This window comes from Podarcis vaucheri, assembly GCF_965113315.1.
Source record: "Podarcis vaucheri genome assembly, chromosome: 2".
Classification (NCBI taxonomy): domain Eukaryota; kingdom Metazoa; phylum Chordata; class Lepidosauria; order Squamata; family Lacertidae; genus Podarcis; species Podarcis vaucheri.
This window is the reverse complement of record NC_138760.1, coordinates 3,108,139-3,127,703: the sequence shown is the minus strand read 5'-3', so window position 1 is coordinate 3,127,703 and position 19,565 is coordinate 3,108,139. Positions and strand designations below refer to the sequence as shown.

The window sequence follows — 19,565 nt, the reverse complement described above, 5'->3', positions numbered from 1 at the left end:
TCATAATAATGGAGTGAGGCAATTGTTAGGGTTGCAGACTAGCCGGCAGGATGGTGGTGTTAGGCATGAATCTGCACCATTAGTAGTGGTTTCCAGTACCTGCCTGTCATGCCAAAACGGCAGAATCAAGAAATACTGTGTGGGTTTCGATTTTCTGGGAATTAAAATTGTTCCTCCTCTATAAATCAAGTTGCTAGCCCTCATAGGTAAATTTTGAATTAGGCAAAATGTTTCTAAGTTGTTCCATCTTTTCCCCTGGTCACAGCACATTGGTTTCCTGGCCATCAGCTTCCTGTTTACAGAATTCTGCTGCTGCTGCTGCTGCTGCTCTTTTGTGCTTTACAACACAGCCTTGCTTTAGGGTGCTCTCTGGAGAAATGTGCAGGAAATTGGGTGAGAGAAAATGGAGGGTCCAAAGTTTGCAAAACTCCAGGGTTTTATTTCTAACTCTGCCCAGGTTTCTGTGAACATAGGAAGTGGAGGAGAAACGGCCTATAAGTCAGGCCCAGCAGTAGCTGACAAAGAGATGGATGGAGTAAGCTTAAGAAAGTGCAGTATCTGCTTGGCCAAGGAAGGAAACTGAGCAGCTTGAGCTGTTTTGGCTCCATGGGTTATCTCAAACTGTCCAAGCTGTGGCTGGAAGCCATTGAGTATGAGAGTGAGCCAGAAGGGAGGCACATACCCGCTGCCTTTTACAATTAACTAGGGGAAAGATGTCCGTTTAAAGGCGGCGGGGGGGGGGGGAGAGCTAGTATCTACCGTAATGTTTCTCAAACCTGAGCCCCAGCTATTGTTGGACTACAACTCCCAACATCCCTAGCTAGCAGGACCTGTGGTCAGGGATTGTGGAAGTTGTAGTCCAACAACACCTGTGGGCTCAGGTTTGAGAAACAATGTGAAACCTGTGGCCCTCCAGACTCCCAGCAGCCCCAGCCAGCTTGGTCAATAGTCAGGCATGATGGAGTCCAGCAGCAACTGGAGGGTTACAAGTTCCCTATTCTTGGTCTACAAGGGTGTGTGTGTATGCAAGCACAATACGTTCTGTGCACAGACACACATTGCTCCCCACTCACCTGCATGGGATCTTTAACAGTGAGGGTCTTTGGTGGGGAGACAGGAAATATGAGTGAACTCATAGAATCATAGAATCATAGAGTTGGAAGAGACCACAAGGGCCATCGAGTCCAACCCCCTGCCAAGCAGGAAACACCATCAGAGCACTCCTGACATATGGTTGTCAAGCCTCTGCTTAAAGACCTCCAAAAAAGGAGACTCCACCACACTCCCTGGCAGCAAATTCCACTGTCGAACAGCTCTTACTGTCAGGAAGTTCTTCCTAATGTTTAGGTGGAATCTTCTTTCCTATGTCTGTGTTTTGTGTCACATTCAAAGCAGGGACTCCTCCATCCCTTGTTGGATTCCCAGATCCAGAGCTTGTGCATCCAGAGCCTGCCTGCTGCCCTCCAAGGAGATGCATGAGTTGTAGTTTCCGGGTCACCTCCAAAGGTAGCCCCACATAGAGCGCGTTGCAGTAGTCAAAGCGGGAGATAACCAGAACATGGACCACTCTGGCAGGTGAGGTCTCAGCCTGCGTACCAGATGGAGCTAGTAGACAGCTGCCCTGGACACAGAATTAACCTGCGCCTCCATGGACAGCTGTGAGTCCAAAATGACTCCCAGGTTACATACCTGGTCCTTCAGGGGCAAAGTTACTTCTGTCTTGTCGGGATTCAGCTACAATCCGTTGGCTGCCATCCATCCTCCAACCACCTCTAGACACTCACACAGGCAATGTGGAGGAGGTGGTCACCATCTTGTCTTTTGCCTCAGGTAGCAACATTCCTTGAGTGGGCCCCTCTTGCAAGAAGTTTGCCAGTGGGAGCCAAGATTGATGTGGATGGCCCACCTGGTGGAATATTATGATCTCTGAACAGGCTCTGCTTTGTGAGGAAACTGTCCCGGAGGCAGGGAATGGTGCTTGGGGATGCCCAAATTAGGATTGCAACCCTGAGGTTGGGCTTTAAGCCAGAACTTGCAATCCCTGGCCAGGAGAAGCTGAGTGCAACTATATATGGCAAGCAGCATGATAACGTCCTCAGAGCCTGTGGAAGGGTGTGCTCAGGGTTATGTGGGTGACAAGTGCATGAGATGTCCAAGGTTTGGGGGACCCAGTTGAAAGAGATGTGTGTCACTTACAGAAGAACAATCTGACTTCCTAAAGCCAGAAGTGGGAAGGCAGGGGTGGATAGCAGGACTATCAACAGCATTGCATTGACTGGTTGGTTTGTGAGTCTGGGGCACCAGGAGTCTCTAAGAAAGGCCAAAGAGTAGAGGCTGCCCCAACCATTAGGTGGAATGAGACACTGCCCCACCAACTCAGCTTCAGCCATCCCTCAACTGCTTTCTTTCTGACATCTGGCCCCTTAGTTTCCTCCTCAGTCTCTGCATTCATAGAATCATAGAATTGTAGAATTGGGAGGGACCCTGTGGGTCATCTAGTCCACCCCTGAGATACAGGCATCTGAACTAAATGCCCTTGCAGACATTAGCAGGGAGGAGGATGATTTGGCTCTGCCTGTCATTGGCTCTGGCTCCACCTCCGGTTTGCCTCCCTGCCTTCTGTCCTGCCAGCCCCTATGGCTATGGGCACCACTGGGGCCAATGGTATGATTTTTTCTGCCTGAGGTAGGGTGGAACATGGATACAGCAAATGTACTCCAGAACCTTCTGCAAAGCAGCAAATTGGAATATTTTCATTCAGGGACCTAGTGCAAGAGTGCCCTTTTAAATTATTAATTTATTAATCTAAAAAATAAAGGCCAGAGACACCCACTATGGCAAGGTCATTGTTAGGGTCTTTTGCACTGGGGCCTGGATCTCCTGCTGCTTCCTTCCATTTTAAAAACTTTTTTTAAAAAAAGGTTTTTCTTACAGGGCAGTTTTCCCTCTGGAAGCTGGCTTAAATGTATACGCATATAAATTAGCAGATAACATGTTATGCACATTTGTGTCACGGCCACACTCCCAGTCTTTGCAGGGCCCAGCAAGCGACAGCCCAGTCCCAGGGATGCAGAGCTGGCAGGGGGAGGCAGCTGGAGAGGGGGCAAGTGCTTCCAGTGGCGTAGAGTGGGGGGTGCAGGGGGGGCCGGCCGCACCGGGCGCAACATCTGGTGGTTAGGGTTAGGGGGCGCAAATCCACGGGTTAGGGGGCGCAAATCCACGGGTTAGGGGGCGCAAATTACTTGCCTTGCCCCGGGTGCTGACAACCCACCCTACACCACTGACTGCTTCCCTTTCTCAAGGGGTGAAAGTGCCCGTTCTGTGCACTGCCTTTTGTCCTCTTGTCATGCAAACTTTAGCCATCCCCACCCTCATTGCTCCCAGTTCCTGCTGGCTCCATTCTCTAGATCCTTTCCCCCTTCCCTCCTCCTGCCATTATTCCAAACAAATCTCAGAAGCAGAATAAATCATGCAGATTAGGAAACACATAAATATATTCGAAACATCACTCACTATTCCTTCTATCTCTGAAGTTCAGACGTGAGTGTAGATTTTTATGTCATCAAAACAGCCCCCTCCACACACTCAAGAGGCAAGTGTGAGCAGGCTTGGGGGGACCCCAAAGTGTGCAGAAGTGCAAAGAAAGAAAACCTTAGGGGGAACTCCTCTCCAAACAACCATAATCACAGCCACATTGTGCATTTAAAGCACTCTGATACCACTATAACTGTCATGCCTTACCCTGGTGAATTCTAGGAACTGTAGTTTGCTACAAGTGTTGATCTCACAAACCTACAACTTCCAGCACCCTTAAGAAACTGCATAAGTGGTAAAGTGCTGTAAGAGTGCTTTAACTGTGACCAGAGTTTGCTCAGTGGCCAGGGATGCTGTTTGGGGGTGAGTGCAGAAAACGGGGGGGGGGGGGGAGGAGTATCCTGGGAGAAGGGATGCATGTATGCATGCATGTATGTATGTATGTATGTATGTACAGTACCTCTGAACAGGAGCATCTGCACTGCAATGTTTTATTTTATATTTCACTTGTTATTCATCTAATGGCAGGATTTGGTTCTCCCAGTGTGGAATTCCAACTTTTTGTGTTCCAACTATACAAGGCTCTGAACTATATAGCTGTGTGTGTGTGTGTGTGTGTGTGAGAGAGAGAGAGAGAGAGAGAGAGAGAGAGAGAGAGAGAGAGAAAGAAAGAAAGAAAGAAAGAAAGAAAGAAAGAAAGAAAGAAAGAAAGAAAGAAAGTCCTGTTCTTCTTGCTGGTCCAGGAGTGTTACACAGGAAACCAGAGTCAGATTTTCCGAGTCTCCTGGAAAGACTGAATGAATGTTAATCACATCTCAGCTGCTGAGTCAGAAGAGCAGGCCGTGCAGCCATGGTGCACCTTCCAACATACCTCACTTGGAAGCAGTGCACAGATAGAGTCAATGGGCACAAAACAGCTGTGGGATCATGGAGTCTGCCTGGCATCACAGCAGAGCTGGACACACATACAAAGGAAAACTGTTTTATTTGTGGCAGGGGGAACTCCATTAGTATCAAATTGCCACAAACTGGCTAGACAGTAGGAGGAATCCCCTGGGGAATCACCACCAAGGGAAGAAGTCTCAGAGCCTGGGGAGTGATGGTGGGACAACAATGAAGAGGGAGAAAAGGTCATGTTGGAAGCTGAGGAGGTAACAGGGCTTAGTGAGCAGGGAGAGTCTATGGAAGAGCGAAGTCCAGAATCTGAGGCAGAAGCTGGAGAGGCAGAGATGAGTCAGGCTAGCAAAGAGTTATGGGCAGGGGTGCCAGCTCTAGGGGGCAGAGCCCCTTTTGGCCCCCTCAATATTTGGGGGGTAGGGGCTGTGCCCCTCCAAGTCCCATAAGTGAGGAGGTGAAGCAGTGTGGCTCCAGTGGCCGGCTCCTTCTGCTAATCTTCCTCCATTCCAGGGGAAGAAAGGCTGAAGCAGCCTCCCGCCAGTGGTGGGACCAGAAGGAGCTGCCAGCTGCTCCATTTCTTTCCCTCTGCTCCTTTTAAACTGGATATTCCAGGGATTGAAATTGGGACCTTTTGCATGCCAAGCATGTGCTCCACAACTGAGCTATTGTCATACAAATCATAGAATCATAGAATCATAGAATCATAGAGTTGGAAGAGACCACAAGGGCCATCGAGTCCAACCCCCTGCCAAGCAGGAAACACCATCAGAGCACTCCTGACATATGGTTGTCAAGCCTCTGCTTAAAGACCACCAAAGTAGGAGACTCCACCACACTCCTTGGCAGCAAATTCCACTGTCGAACAGCTCTTACTGTCAGGAAGTTCTTCCTAATGTTTAGGTGGAATCTTCTTTCTTGTAGTTTGGATCCATTGCTCCGTGTCCGCTTCTCCGGAGCAGCAGAAAACAACCTTTCTCCCTCCTCTATGTGACATCCTTTTATATATTTGAACATGGCTATCATATCACCCCTTAACCTCCTCTTCTCCAGGCTAAACATGCCCAGCTCCCTTAGCCGTTCCTCATAAGGCATCGTTTCCAGGCCTTTGACCATTTTGGTTGCCCTCCTCTGGACACGTTCCAGTTTGTCAGTGTCCTTCTTGAATTGTGGTGCCCAGAACTGGACACAGTACTCCAGGTGTGGTCTGACCAGAGCAGAATACAGTGGCACTATTACTTCCCTTGATCTAGATGCTATACTCCTATTGATGCAGCCCAGAATTGCATTGGCTTTTTTAGCTGCCGCGTCACACTGTTGGCTCATGTCAAGTTTGTGGTCAACCAAGACTCCTAGATCCTTTTCACATGTACTGCTCTCAAGCCAGGTGTCACCCATCTTGTATTTGTGCCTCTCAATTTTTTTTGCCCAAGTGCAGTACTTTACATTTCTCCCTGTTAAAATTCATCTTGTTTATTTTTGCCCAGTTCTCTAATCTGTCAAGGTCGTTTTGAAGTGTGATCCTGTCCTCTGGGGTGTTAGCCACCCCTCCCAGTTTGGTGTCATCTGCAAATTTGATCAGGATGCCCTTGAGTCCATCATCCAAGTCGTTGATAAAGATGTTGAATAAGACCGGGCCCAAGACAGAACCCTGTGGCACCCCACTAGTCACTCTTCTCCAGGATGAAGAGGAACCATTGATGAGCACCCTTTGGGTTCGGTCAGTCAGCCAGTTACAAATCCACTGAGTGGTAGCATAGTCAAGACCGCATTTTACCAGCTTCTTTACAAGAATATCATGGGGCACCTTGTCAAATGCCTTGCTGAAATCAAGGTAGGCTACATCCACTGCGTTCCCTTCATCTACCAGGCTTGTAATTCTGTCAAAAAACGAGATCAGGTTAGTCTGACATGACTTATTTTTCAGAAATCCATGCTGACTATTGGTGATCACAGCATTCCTTTCTAGGTGCTCACAGACTGTTTGCTTAATGATCTGCTCCAGAATCTTCCCTGCTATTGATGTCAGACTGACTGGGCGGTAATTATTTGGGTCCTCTCTTTTCCCCTTTTTGAAAATAGGGACAACATTTGCCCTCCTCCAGTCTGCCGGGACTTCGCCTATTCTCCAGGAATTCTCAAAGATGACTGCCAGTGGTTCTGAGATCACATCTGCCAGTTCTTTTAATACTCTTGGATGCAGTTCATCTGGCCCTGGAGACTTGAATACATCTAAACTAGCCAAATATTCTTGTACTATCTCCTTAGTTATTCTGGGCTGTGTTTCCTTTGCTGAATCATTTGCTCCAAATTCTTCAGGTCGGGCATTGTTTTCTTTATCGGAGAAGACTGAGGCAAAGAAGGCATTGAGTAGTTCAGCCCTTTCTGTGTCCCCTGTTTGCATTTCACCATCTTCTCCTCTGAGTGACCCCACAGTTTCTTTGTTCTTCCTTTTGCTACGAACATACCCATAAAAGCCTTTTTTGTTGCTTTTAACCTCTCTAGCAAGCCTGAGTTCATTCTGTGCTTTAGCTTTTCTGACTTTGTGTCTACATGTGCTGGCTATTTGTTTGAATTCCTCTTTGGTGGTTTCCCCCCTTTTCCATTTTTTGTACACATCCTTTTTTAATCTTAATTCAGTTAAAAGTTCTTTAGATAGCCACCCTGGCTTCTTTAGGCACCTTCCATGTTTCCGTCTCATTGGTATTGCCTGACGTTGTGCTTTTAGTATCTCCCTCTTAACAAACTCCCAGCCATCATGAACTCCCTTTCCTTTTAGTATTGTTGTCCATGGGATCTCACCCAGCACTTCCCTAAGTTTTATGAAGTCGGCTTTCTTAAAGTCAAGAAATTGAGTCCTAGTATGCTTGGCTGCTCCTTTCCGCTGTATAGTAAACTTCAGAAGAGCATGATCACTCGCGCCTAATGATCCTTCCACTTCTACCCCACTAACCAGGTCATCAACATTGGTTAGGACCAGATCTAAAATGGCTGTTCCTCTTGTTGCTTCTCCCACTTTCTGGACAATGAAGTTGTCTGCAAGGCCAGTGAGGAATCTGTTTGACCTTATGCTCTTGGCTGAGTTTGACGTCCAACAAATATCCGGGTAATTGAAGTCCCCCATTACTACTATCTCCCTTCCTTTTGCATGCTTGGCCATCTGTTCCAGGAAGGCATCATCTATGTCCTCCGTTTGGCTTGGGGATCTATAGTAAACTCCCACAATGATGTCTCTGTTATTCTTCTCTCCCTTAATTTTGACCCAAATGCTCTCACTTTGGCTTTGAGGATCTAAATCTTGGATCTCTTCACAGGTATACACATCCCTGACATATAACACCACTCCTCCTCCTTTCTTGTCTGGTCTGTTTCTCTGAAATAGATTGTATCCCCCCATTATTACATTCCAATCGTGGGACTTATCCCACCAGGTTTCAGTGATGCCTATTATGTCATATTTAGTTTGCTGTACCAAGAGCTCAAGCTCATCTTGTTTATTTCCCATGCTTTGCGCATTAGTGTACAGACATTGAAGTCCATTAATCATTCCCCCGTGTCTCTTATTTAAGGATTTTTTCCTCCCACCACTAGGTCCGTGTGCTGTTTTCTCCATTTGGTCTATGACATTTGGATGATCATCTTCATTAATTGATAGACTCCTACCTTCAGGAGCACTGTCTCCCTCCCCCACATTAGTCAGTTTAAAGCCCTCCTGATGAGGTTTCTGAGATTTTTGGCAAAAACATTTCTCCCAACCGTTGTGAGGTGCAGCCCATCACTTGCCAGAAGTCCATCTTCAAGAAACTGCAGTCCGTGATCTAAGAATCCAAACCGTTCCTGTTTACACCATTTGCGAAGCCAGCTGTTCACTTCCACTATTTTCCCCTCTCTCCCTGGGCCACGTCATTCAACTGGGAGGACAGATGAGATGACAATTTGTGCATTTAGTTGCTTCAATTTCCTGCCGAGAGCCTCGTAGTCTCTTTTGATCTTCTGGAGGCTATTGCTTGCAGTGTCATTGGTTCCCACATGAACCAAGAGGAAGGGGTATTTGTCAGTGGGTTTTATGATTCCTTGCAGTCGTTCAGTTACATCTTGGATCTTAGCCCCGGGGAGACAGCACACTTCCCGAGACATCTTGTCAGGCCCACAGATCACTGCTTCTGTTCCCCTCAGTAGGGAATCCCCTATCACCACTACACGCCTCCTCTTGGGTTTGGTCGGGGTTCTTCCGTGAGCTGTCCGTTCCAAGGTCGCCTGCACATTCCCTGAGGACTGACTTTGCTGCTCGTCTTCATATACCTGATCGACTGTAATGAGGGAGAGATCCTCAAATGGAGTCTGCTCTTCGTCTTCCATGCTAGGGGAGAGGACCTCAAAGCGATTGTGTATTTCTAAGCAATCAGAGTGAACCCTGGGCCTCCTACTTCTTTGAGTCACGTTTCTCCATATATCTGGTAATATAATAATAATAATAATAATAATAATAATAATAATAATAATAATAATAATATACCACTCTTCATCAAAAGATCTCAGGGCAGTTCACAGAATAAAATGTCATCAAAAGTCGGGGAGGGGGGGGACAGGACATCTTTGCCTGACAGTTAAAAGATAGTTGCCTAGGGAAGTAGTTGTACAATTTGGGTGCCCCCACTGAGAAGGCCCTCTCTCTGATAGCCTGGCCTCAGTATGTGGGAGCCCCTGAGTGTAGAAGGACCTCTGATGAAGATCTTAAGTGATGTGCAGATTTGTGGAGGAGAAGGTGATGCTTTTGTTTTCCTTGCCTCCTTCCCTGGAGGTTCCAGCTTGGCTCACTTGCTTCCATGGGAGTTAAGAGTCCATCAAGAGCAGCAGCATCACAAGAAACATTTTTGCTTCCAGGAAGTCTGAATGCTAAGGGAGCAACTGCTGACATCTGGAGAAGGGGAGGCAGAAGCAGCTGATGTATCATGCAAGTACCAATATATGGTCTGGAGGCGAGACCTTTTACATCTAGGCTTCAGCGTTACCATTATTTGGAGTATTGAATCATCACTGTCTGGAATGCACTTCCAGCAGATAATGCTTCCTGCAGACTAGAGGGGCACATTTCTTGTCTTCAGCCTAGTGATTTGTTGTCCGGTGTCTACACCAGGTGGGTGGGAAACCTGTGGCCCTCCAGATGTTCCTGAATGACAGCTGTCATCCTCCCTGACCATTGGCTACATTGGATGGTGCTGATGGGAGTTGTAGTTCAGCAACATCTGGCTGGCCACAGGTCAACCACCCATGCACCAACAACACAATGTTAGTACAGCAAGAGGCCCAATCTGTGTACCTACAGAGGATGACTCCATATGTGGCTGTATATTGTTGTTTTCTGCTGCTGTTTTATTATTTTATGAAAAGACTATGATTATTTTTAAAAAAATACTGTTTTCACCTACAAAAGTTTCGGGGCTTTGCTTCTGAGGAGTGCTGCAGCTCTGCCTAGTGAGGTGGTTACTTCAGGAAGCAGGTTTTCTTTTGTGAAAAGAAAATGTGTGTGTGTGTGTGTGTGTGTGTGTGTGAGAGAGAGAGAGAGAGAGAGAGAGAGAGAGAGAGAGATATCTTCCAGTTTAAAAGCAAATAAAATTTGCCTGGAGGTCAAACCCGCTTCCCTTTAGCCCCAGATATGTGGTTATTCAATGGTGAAGGAAAGGTACTGTTATGTACTGAGTTGAATAGGATCCAAACTGCAGCAGTCTGATTGGTCCTAGAACAATAGGATCCAAAATGCAGCAGTCTCTGAGTATATTTCAGGTACTCTGCTCATGCCCATTCCATTATTATGATGTCACATATTATGACATCGCATATTATGACATCACTGAAAACTGTTAATCATTGGACTTCTCCCTCAACCGTCATCTGCAACAGCTATTCCTTCAGGCTGTAAGAGAGGGAGAGAGATGGGGCTACAGGCCTCTGGGTCTGCTCTGCTGGGAGACCACCTCCCCCCTCACCTGTCAGCAACAGCCATTCCAGCAGACAGAGGAGAGCTGCAGGGACTCTCCATCCGCTCTGCTGAAAACTAGCAGCTTTTGGCTTCTTCTCACATTGAAATCTTTCTGTTCCAGCTGGTCATCACCAGCTGGTAATTTGCCTTCCACCTCCCAACCCCTTTTCCTTTTGTGTCCTGTCCTTATGTCCTACGGCTGACAGTTACAAGCTGCTCTGGGACCCCTTTTTGGCTGAATACAGGGATAAAAGTGGTTTAAATAAAATGAAAAATTCTGGAACTGTGCCGTTTCAGGCTGCCACCTGCCCAACTATCTCAAACTGGAAAATTAGCATGTTAGGGGAAAGCTGGGCTTGAATTCTTCCCCTGACATCTAAAGCCTCCTTAGGTGTTCACTGTGAAGACATGACAAGGGCAGCAGGGCAGCACACCCAAGCCCTGACCTCCCTTCTCCGGACAGGAGACCATTGCTCAGGGCAACCAAGATGACCAAGGGGGTGGAGCAACTCCCCTGGGAAGAAAGAACACAGTGTCTGGAAATCTTTAGTTTAAAGAAAAGATGAGTAAGAGTCGACGTGATAGAAGTTGATGAAATTATGCACTGTATGGAGAAAGTGGATAAAGTCCCCCCCCCTTTCATCACACTTGTGGGCATCCAACGGAGCATCAGGTGAGATAAAATAAAGCACATAGTTAAACTGTGGAACTCCCTCCCTCAGGAGGCCGTGATGATGGCTACCAACTTGAATGACTGTAAAAGAGGCTTAGAACCATTCATGGAGGAGAGGCCTATCCTTGGCTTCTAGCCAGGGTGGTTCTGCTCCGCCTCCACAGCTGGAGGCAGAAATGCTGCTGAATTCTGGTTGCTGGAAACCACAGCAGGGGGGAGGGCTCTGGTGCTCAGATCCTGCTGGTGCAGGCACAGGCAAACTCGGTCCTCCAGATGTTGTGGGACTACAACTCCCATCATCCCTAGCTAACAGGACCAGTGGTCAGGGATGATGGGAATTGTAGTCCCAAAACATCTGGAGGGCTGAGTTTGCCTATGCCTGTGCTGGTGGGCTTCCCATAATAGGCATCTGGTGGGCCACTATGAGAAGAGGTCACTGGGCTAGATGGGGCATAGGCCTGACCCAGCAGGGTCCTCTTAGTAGTGTGAAGGTGTGAAGAGGGACTGGGAACATGCTTGGCTAGTAGATTGTTCCGCTTAGAAACCTCCCTGCACATCATAAGCCCTGGTCTGAGCAGGCTTCCCAGTTGCCGTTTGGCTTCTATTTTTTTTATAAATAATTTTTATTAACCGACCAATCAAATCAAATCAAATCACATCACATAAATTCCGAATTACAAAGCCAAATTTTAAATTTTTTGTTGGGGGGACCCATATTTCAAGTTCAGAAGGGGATTCCAATCATTTTCTTGCTGCTGCGTTAATATCCACAAATCTGTCCAAATAATGTTCATAATTCTATCCAATCCTATCTTGCTGTTCCCACATCTCATCTTGTTCGTATATTTTTCTTTTTTTCTTTATGATCTCTTCTGATAATCTCCTTGAGCAGGTAAACAAACACCAGTTATAATCCTGTGTGAATTTTTCCGTTCGTCCAATCATCATGTCGAGATGGCTTCCATATATCATCACTTTCATACGTAAATAAAAGCATTCTTTCCATCATTAGTCTCGCAAATCTGTCGCCTTCTTTAGTCCCTCTGAGGAGGCTCACCCACAATATGAAAACAGATCTGTTCCTCCTCCCAGACATCAGTCTTTCGACAGAACTTGCCAAAATGGCGACGCTATTTTTTGCTGCGTCATTCCAAAGTTCTTATACTTCCCACGGTCTCCTTAAAACATGCTTTGGTTAGAAAATTATCTCCACACAGTCTTAAATCCTCAGCTTAAGTCATTTAAACGGCATTTCTGACCTTGTGACTTGTGTGGGGGGGATTCTTGGTTAATCACATAGAGAAAAGAAAGGAAAGGTTCCCTCCCCCATCCAGTCTCATTGCCGAACATACCGAGCCTTGGTGTGTCTTCTCATGATTTATTCCTGTTCCTCCGACCCATCTTGTTTCTCAGAGATCTCTTCGGTTAGCAGTCTTTACTCCCCATTCTTCCTTGAAATATGTGCATTAGCTTCCTCCTAATTGTTTCTTTTGAAGTTGCTGCAGCTAGAGGTGCGAATCAGAGACAGCGTCCAGGAGCGCCGAAGTCCGCACAAGGGCTTTCTGCCTAGTGCCCCCACCCCCTCAAATTTGGGGGTGGTATAGGGCACAGCAGGCAAGGGCAGTCCCCCCCCCACACGCTTGGGGGGCCCGGGAGGCTGTTTACTCCCATCACAGCCTCTTAATTACCTCGTGTGGGTCGGAGAGATGTTATTGTCAGCCATCTTCTGATGCGCCCCTAGTGGCCCCCCCAGTTGCTGTTTGGCTTCTAAGCGTGTTTGGAGTGGGGAAAGGCCAGTGCACACACTTCTGTACCCCCTACACTTCATAGTTCTATAGAAGAAGAAAAACTCTGAGCCTTGTAGCCATACTCATTTGTGAGAAAGGCTTCAGCAGTAAACCCTGAGGAAAAATCCATACTTGCTGGCCTGCAGGGCATCTTCAGGAGAAGAAAGGCTAAGGAATAGACCGTACAAAAATCTGAAGTCCCTAAGATGGTGGGATGGTGACTTGTACACCTCCTTCTGGCAACTCCTGCAGCCCAGCTGGAGCCAAACATCTTGCTCTGCTTTCCTTTGGACCACATCAGCGAGGCTGAGAGGGGTCTTGTCATCTGGGCAGCCCAGGACCTTCATCCACACTGCCCAGGCGTGTGCCCCAAGGAGGTCACTTCAGGGCTGCTAACACAGCAAAAACAACGTGGGAGGCAGCAGTTACATTACGTGCTGCACCTGTTTGTCTTCACTCCCAAGGCACCCTCTTCCATGGCCTCCCAAGATGGACAGATGCCAGTCAACAGTTTTATAATTGGGAGTTCTTTGTGCAGGGGAGCAACCAGGGATGTCACCCCACCCCCTGCTTGCAGACTGAAGTAGTACGATCCATGAATAGTTTTACCAAATGTTAAACTGGTTGTCTGGACAGGTGCTGCCTCGAACACCTCATTCCTGCAAAGTGCAAGGCAATTTGGTGCAGGCATGTCTTGTTGGGTGTCACACACCACGATCCTGCACAATGTGTGTGTGAAATGGCCTGCAAAGCGAGCCTTGCATGTTGGCAGATCCTATGAATGTTGTGCAGGGTTCATATCCAGATTTTTGGCTCTGTGTGGTCTCTCCAGAAAAGGCTAAGCAAATTGCCACGGAACAGGAGGGGAGGGGAGAGGACAAGGATCTGTGGGTGGATGGGGGAGATTCAGCTGTCATGTGTCTGCTCCTGCAGGAAAGTTGGCATTAGATAAACCAGCTTGCCCTTTCTGCCATCACCCTGGCTCTTTCAGCACTCTGGCAGCGTCCGCTGCTGGGCAGCCGTCCACCATCTCCTTGCAGAGCAGCCAAACCCAGGCTGTCCCCTTGGCTTTTGCCCCTAAACTGTTGCTGCTAAATCAACATCCCTTCCACCCTGGAAACCAGAGGCGCTGTGAGAAGAGACACACTGATCCTTTCCATTGGCCTTTCTTTGATGTGTGTTGCAGACTGGAGAGGAATGGGAGAGCTGGACCTGGAAGCTGGATTTGGGCATCAAGATCAGAGGAGGGATCACTGAGAGGAGCAGAGGCAGGAAAGAGGACTCTCCTAAGTGATGCTGGGGACACAGTGTCCCTCCTTCCTTCCTTCCTTCCTTCCTTCCTTCCTTCCTTCCTTCCTTCCAGAAGAGGCACCACATTGCTGAGCTATGCCAGGTCTGGTGGGAACTTTAGTAGTGCACTAGGTAAACGGCGTTTCCATGCGCTGCTCTGGTTCACCAGAAGCGGCTAAGTCATGCTCGGCCAATAAAGCGAGATGAGCGCCGCAACCCGAGAGTTGTCTGTGACTGGACCTAATGGTCAGGGGTCCCTTTACCTTTATCTAGGCATGATGGTTGATGGAGATGGGCTCTCGTGGGCAACTGACTGGCTTTGTTCCAAGGATCTGGAATGTGTCAGTTGCCTGTCAGAGTGGAGACTGGACTCCTATCTGCCAGATTTGGCAGAATTGCGAAGAGGTTTTTAGGGAGAAGCGCTTTTTTAAAAAACCGATGTGCTGTTTTGGAGCTAGCACTTTCTGCCTGTCTGCTTTCTTCTGTGCCCATATTTAGAAGCTCCATCTCCTTTGTAGGAGGAAGCACCAAAGGCTTGCAGTGCCTTTGTAAAAAATTATTTATAAACATGAAGGTCGATCAGACATTTTAGGGAGCAGGGCAGCCAAACACACAGGCAGATTGGTTTCCAAGTCGCCACTAAGGCAAAATGTGTAGATTTGTAGGTCTGGCATTCCAAATGCAGCCACACCAGAACAGCATTATGACATCTGCAATTCTAATTTTTAAATTTCCTTTCCTAATGATCTGTAGCTTGGAATTTGCCTTTTCACAGCTGTCTAACACTGTGGCACATGGGACACAGAATAACATTGCTTCCCTAAGTTTATTTGAAAGTAAGTAGCACTGAACTCACTGGGGTTTCCCTCTAAGAAAATGTGTTCCGGACTGGCAGAGTTAATCTCATTTTTTTCTTTTTCTTTTTTCTTGTGATTCTGATTTAATCCTCCTCAGTCAATGGCAAAATCCTAAACAAGCTTTACTGAAAGAACCATTGGCTTTTACGCCTTTGTTCGCAGATCCAACAGAACTTTTTTTTTTTAAATAGTTTTTATTTGCTTTTTTTTCCAAGGTCAAAATACATCGTCATTAACACAACAAAAGCAGTTTTACAAAAAAGGAAAAAGTTATAAAAGAAGAAAAGAGAAAAAGGAAAAAAAGAAAATCACTTTTCCAGATCTATTTTCATAATCAACTGGACTTCCCCACATCTTCCATCCCCTGCTTTCTTTACAATAAAAATAAATAGCAAATTGATACCTTATTTTATGTGTTTTTGTACTTTCATTTGATTATATAGTCTGTGATTTATGTTTTTCAAAATGCTAACTTAATTTCCACCATTTACCAATCTCAATACTGAAGCATATTTTTCCCGAAAACTTAACAAATTCTCAACATTCATATAACTTATAATGTTTTTGTAAATAATCCTTAAATTTTTTCCAGTCCTCTTCCACCGCTTCTTCTCCCACATCTCGAATTCTGCCGGTCATTTCAGCTAGTTCCATGTAGTCCATCAGCTGTGAATGCCACTCTTCCAGCGTGGGTAACTCCTGTGCTTTCCAATGTTTGGCTATAAGAATTCTTGCTGCTGTAGTTGCATATAAAAAGAAAACTCTATCTTTCTTTAACACTCTCTGGCCCACAATGCCCAGGAGGAAGGCCTCTGGTTTCTTGTGAAAGGTGTACTTAAACACCTTTTTCAACTCATTATAAATCATTTCCCAGAAAGCCTTCACCCTCGGGCATGTCCACCAGAGGTGAAAAAAGGTACCTTCAGCCTCCTTACATTTCCAACATTTATTGTCAGACAGATGATATATCTTTGCAAGTTTAACCGGGGTTATGTACCACCTGTATACCATTTTCATAATGTTTTCTTTTAGGGCACTACATGCCGTAAATTTCATACCGGTGGTCCATAACCTTTCCCAGTCTTCAGACATAATGTTGTACCCAATGTCTTGTGCCCATTTTATCATAGCTGATTTAACTGTCTCATCTTGAGTATTCCATTTAAGCAACAAGTTATACATTCTTGAAAGCACTTTAGTCTTAGGTTCAAGTAATTCTGTCTCTAGTTTTGATTTTTCCACCTGGAAACCAATTTTCTTATCTTTTTTAAAAACCTCTAAAATTTGGGCATAATGAAACCAGTCTCGCACCTTTCCCTTCAATTTTTCGAAACTCTGCAACCTCCAAGTGTCACCAACTCTTTCTATTAACTCACAATATTTTGCCCAGCCACTCTCCATGTTACGTAGTTTAATGGCCTTGGCCTCCGTCGGTGATAACCACCTCGGAGTCTTATTTTCAAATAAGTCCTTGTATTTTGTCCAGACAATGAATAGAGCTTTCCTGACAATATGGTTTTTAAACAATTTATGAGACTTTGCCTTGTCGTACCACAAATAAGCATGCCACCCAAAAGCGTTGCTATGCCCTTCCAGATCTAGGACATCTGTGTTTTCTAGCAGAAACCAATCCTTCATCCAGCAGAAGGATGCAGCTTCATAATACAATCTTAAGTCTGGCAGGGCAAATCCCCCTCTTTCCTTTGCATCTGTTAATATCTTAAATTTTATTCGGGGCTTTTTGCCCTGCCAGACAAACTTCGCAATATCCTTCTGCCACTTTCCAAAGCATTCCACTCTGTCCACGATCTGGAGGGTTTGAAACAAGAATAACATTCTTGGCAATACATTCATTTTAACTGCTGCTATCCTTCCCGACAAAGAAAGTTTCAATCTTGACCAAATTTCTAAGTCCCTTTTAATTTCAGACCAACATTTTTCATAATTGTCTTTAAACAAATTTAAATTTCTTCCAGTCAAGTTAACCCCCAGGTATTTCACTTTTGTTACCACATTTAATTCTGTTTCCTTCTGAAACCCATCCACTTCTGAAGAAGTCATATTTTTTGCCAAAACCTTGGTTTTTTGTTTGTTCAGCTTAAATCCCGCCACCCGACCAAATTCAGAAATTAACTCTAAGGCTCTTTTTGTACTGGTTTCTGGCTCCTGTACTGTCAAAACCAAATCATCTGCAAAGGCCTTCAATTTATATTGTTTTTCTCCGACCTGCGCAGATCCAACAGAACTTTTGTCTCCATCAGAACTTGGGTTTGAATTAGGAAAATGTGAAGAAAGGAGAATGCCTCTGAGCATATTGAGAATGCCTTTTCCTGAACAACGAGGAACCTTAGTGACAATTTCCAGAAGGGTAGCTGTATTAGTCTGTTCCAGCAAAAGCTGCAAAATCAAGTGGTTAGAGTGCTGCACTAGGACCTGAGAGACCAAGGTTCGAATCCCTGCTCTGCCATGAAGCTCATTGGGTGACCTTGAGCCAGTCACTCTCCACCTAACCTACATCACAGGGTGGTTGTGAGGATAAAATGAGGGAGAGAATTCCTCCAGCTCCCTGGAGGAAAACTGGGGTGTGAATAAATATTTCCCTGGAGGCAAATTTGAGGTCTAGCACTTGTTATTGCAGAAATGAATCCCTGCTGGTAAACCGAGGTGGTTTTTTAAAATAAAAAAATGTGATGAACTTTATTTATTTTTAAAAAGAACAAGTTGTTTGTTGAAAAAAAGATGTAGAGGAGAGCTTCTCAAAACACAGGCTTTTCCAGACAACAACAGGATGATAAAAGCAAGGAAGGAAAACTGGGGCTGGTGGTGATATTGTGAGGCAAATTTATTAGCATTTCAAAGTCCCACTCATACAATGGAGGCCCAGTTGGCAGAGTTAGTAAGGTGGTGATGAAGACCTCACAGCTTAGCTAGCTTCCTTTGGCATTTGTGCGAACAAACTGTTCAAAGGGAAGCTTATTGCCTCTGCAGCTTCATAAGGGAAGGTTCATACTTAACATTTGGTGCTCAGAGTGTGTGTGATTCTCCCTTCCACCTTTGATCCTGAGTCTGGGAAATGTTTGAAAAATTAGCTTATACACATATTTCGCAATTGGTTATCCATCTGGTTGCTTTACAGTTTGATTATCATAATTTGCATTGGTTAATTGATTATCTGGAAAGGCCTCATTATTCCTTTAGCACTTCCAGGAATCATTTGCATTTTAAGAGCCCACAACCCAGCTAGCGTTCAATCTCATTGCTTTCAGTGGTAGAAGGATGAATGTGCTTAAATCTTTCCCATTGAAAGCAATGGGATTTAAACAGTGCTTTCCCCCTGAGAGGATAGTGCACCCTTTCAACTACAAAGTGCTTTAAAAACAAAAAACCACATCATGTTAGGTCCAGAGGACAAATGTGAAAGTTCAGGCATTCCTAGTTTACAAATTATTATTCTCTATAAGTGGCAAACAGAGGCAGCAAGAGACCATGTGATTCTAGGGTGCCACAGGAACAGCAGGAAGTCGAGTGAGCACTGTATACAACCACTAGGATCCCTGATTGGTTGCAAATGCCTTATTCCATTGCTGGAGACATTGGCTAGATGGCAGCAACTTTGTTAGACTTGATAGAATAAAGATTTACCAAGATCAAATTCTCGGGCCAACTGAATTGCACTGAACCATACTTTCAGAACAACCCTATGCACATTTTCTAAGCCCGACTGAGATCAAATTGTATGTTTAGGGTGCACTCCACTCTACGCTCCACTGATCACAGTGGGACTTGGCTCAGTAACCGTGAGCAGGATTCTGTTCCAAGTCCTTCTGAAATGAATGAGACCAGACCCATTGCTTGCAGTGGGACCTGAAGCTCAGTCCTAAGCCCCACCACATTCAATGGGGCCTGCTCCCAGGCATAGGTTTCTTGGAAGCTGCTCCATTGATGAAGCTCTTCCCCCTCTGCTTGCATCACGCAGATCACAACCACAAGGCAGAAAAGAAAATCCGGCTTGGTGTGTTGTAAACAATGCAGGAGAAGGAAGAGGCCCCTGCGCCAGGCACGCTGCCATGGCTTTCCAGGGACAAGGTGTTTCCTGTGATTCCGTCAAGGGCACGACATTCCGTCTCCAGGAATTGGTCTGGAGCTGCGTGGGGTTTGCTGCATTTGTGTGCGTACAAGAGGGTGGGTGGTGTTTCTTTAGGTGATGGTGTTGCTATTGCCTACATTCACGCAATAAAATGATGCACACTGTGCAGGAAGTGGATAGAGAGAAGGGTTTTCTTCCTATCCCATAATACGAGGGGTCATCCAGTGAAACTGAATGGTGGGAAATTTGGGGCAGACAAAGGGACGCAGTTCTTTTGCTCAGTGCAGTTAAAACTATGGTGTTTGCTGTCACAAGATTTGGTGCTGGCCACCAGCTTGGCCAACTCTGATAGGAGATTTGGCTATTTTCTGGAGACTAAGGCTATAAAAAGCAATTGATGCTTTTGAATTATGGTGCTGGAGGAGACTCTTGAGAGTCCCATGGACTGCAAGAAGATCAAACA

At 45.9% G+C, this 19,565-nt stretch overlaps 1 long non-coding RNA gene across 2 annotated transcripts; it reads left to right on the top strand.

Moving 5' to 3' along the window:
- Window positions 1–10,304: 10,304 nt before the first annotated feature.
- LOC309524526 lies at window positions 10,305–19,268 on the top strand. Of its 2 annotated transcripts, none has more exons than XR_014215969.1 (2): window positions 10,305–10,546; window positions 18,992–19,268. It is a non-coding gene; the product is annotated as an uncharacterized lncRNA (long non-coding RNA). The 2 variants fall into 2 exon arrangements; XR_014215970.1 differs by having other exon boundaries at window positions 10,305–11,081.
- The last annotated feature ends 297 nt before the right edge of the window (window positions 19,269–19,565 follow it).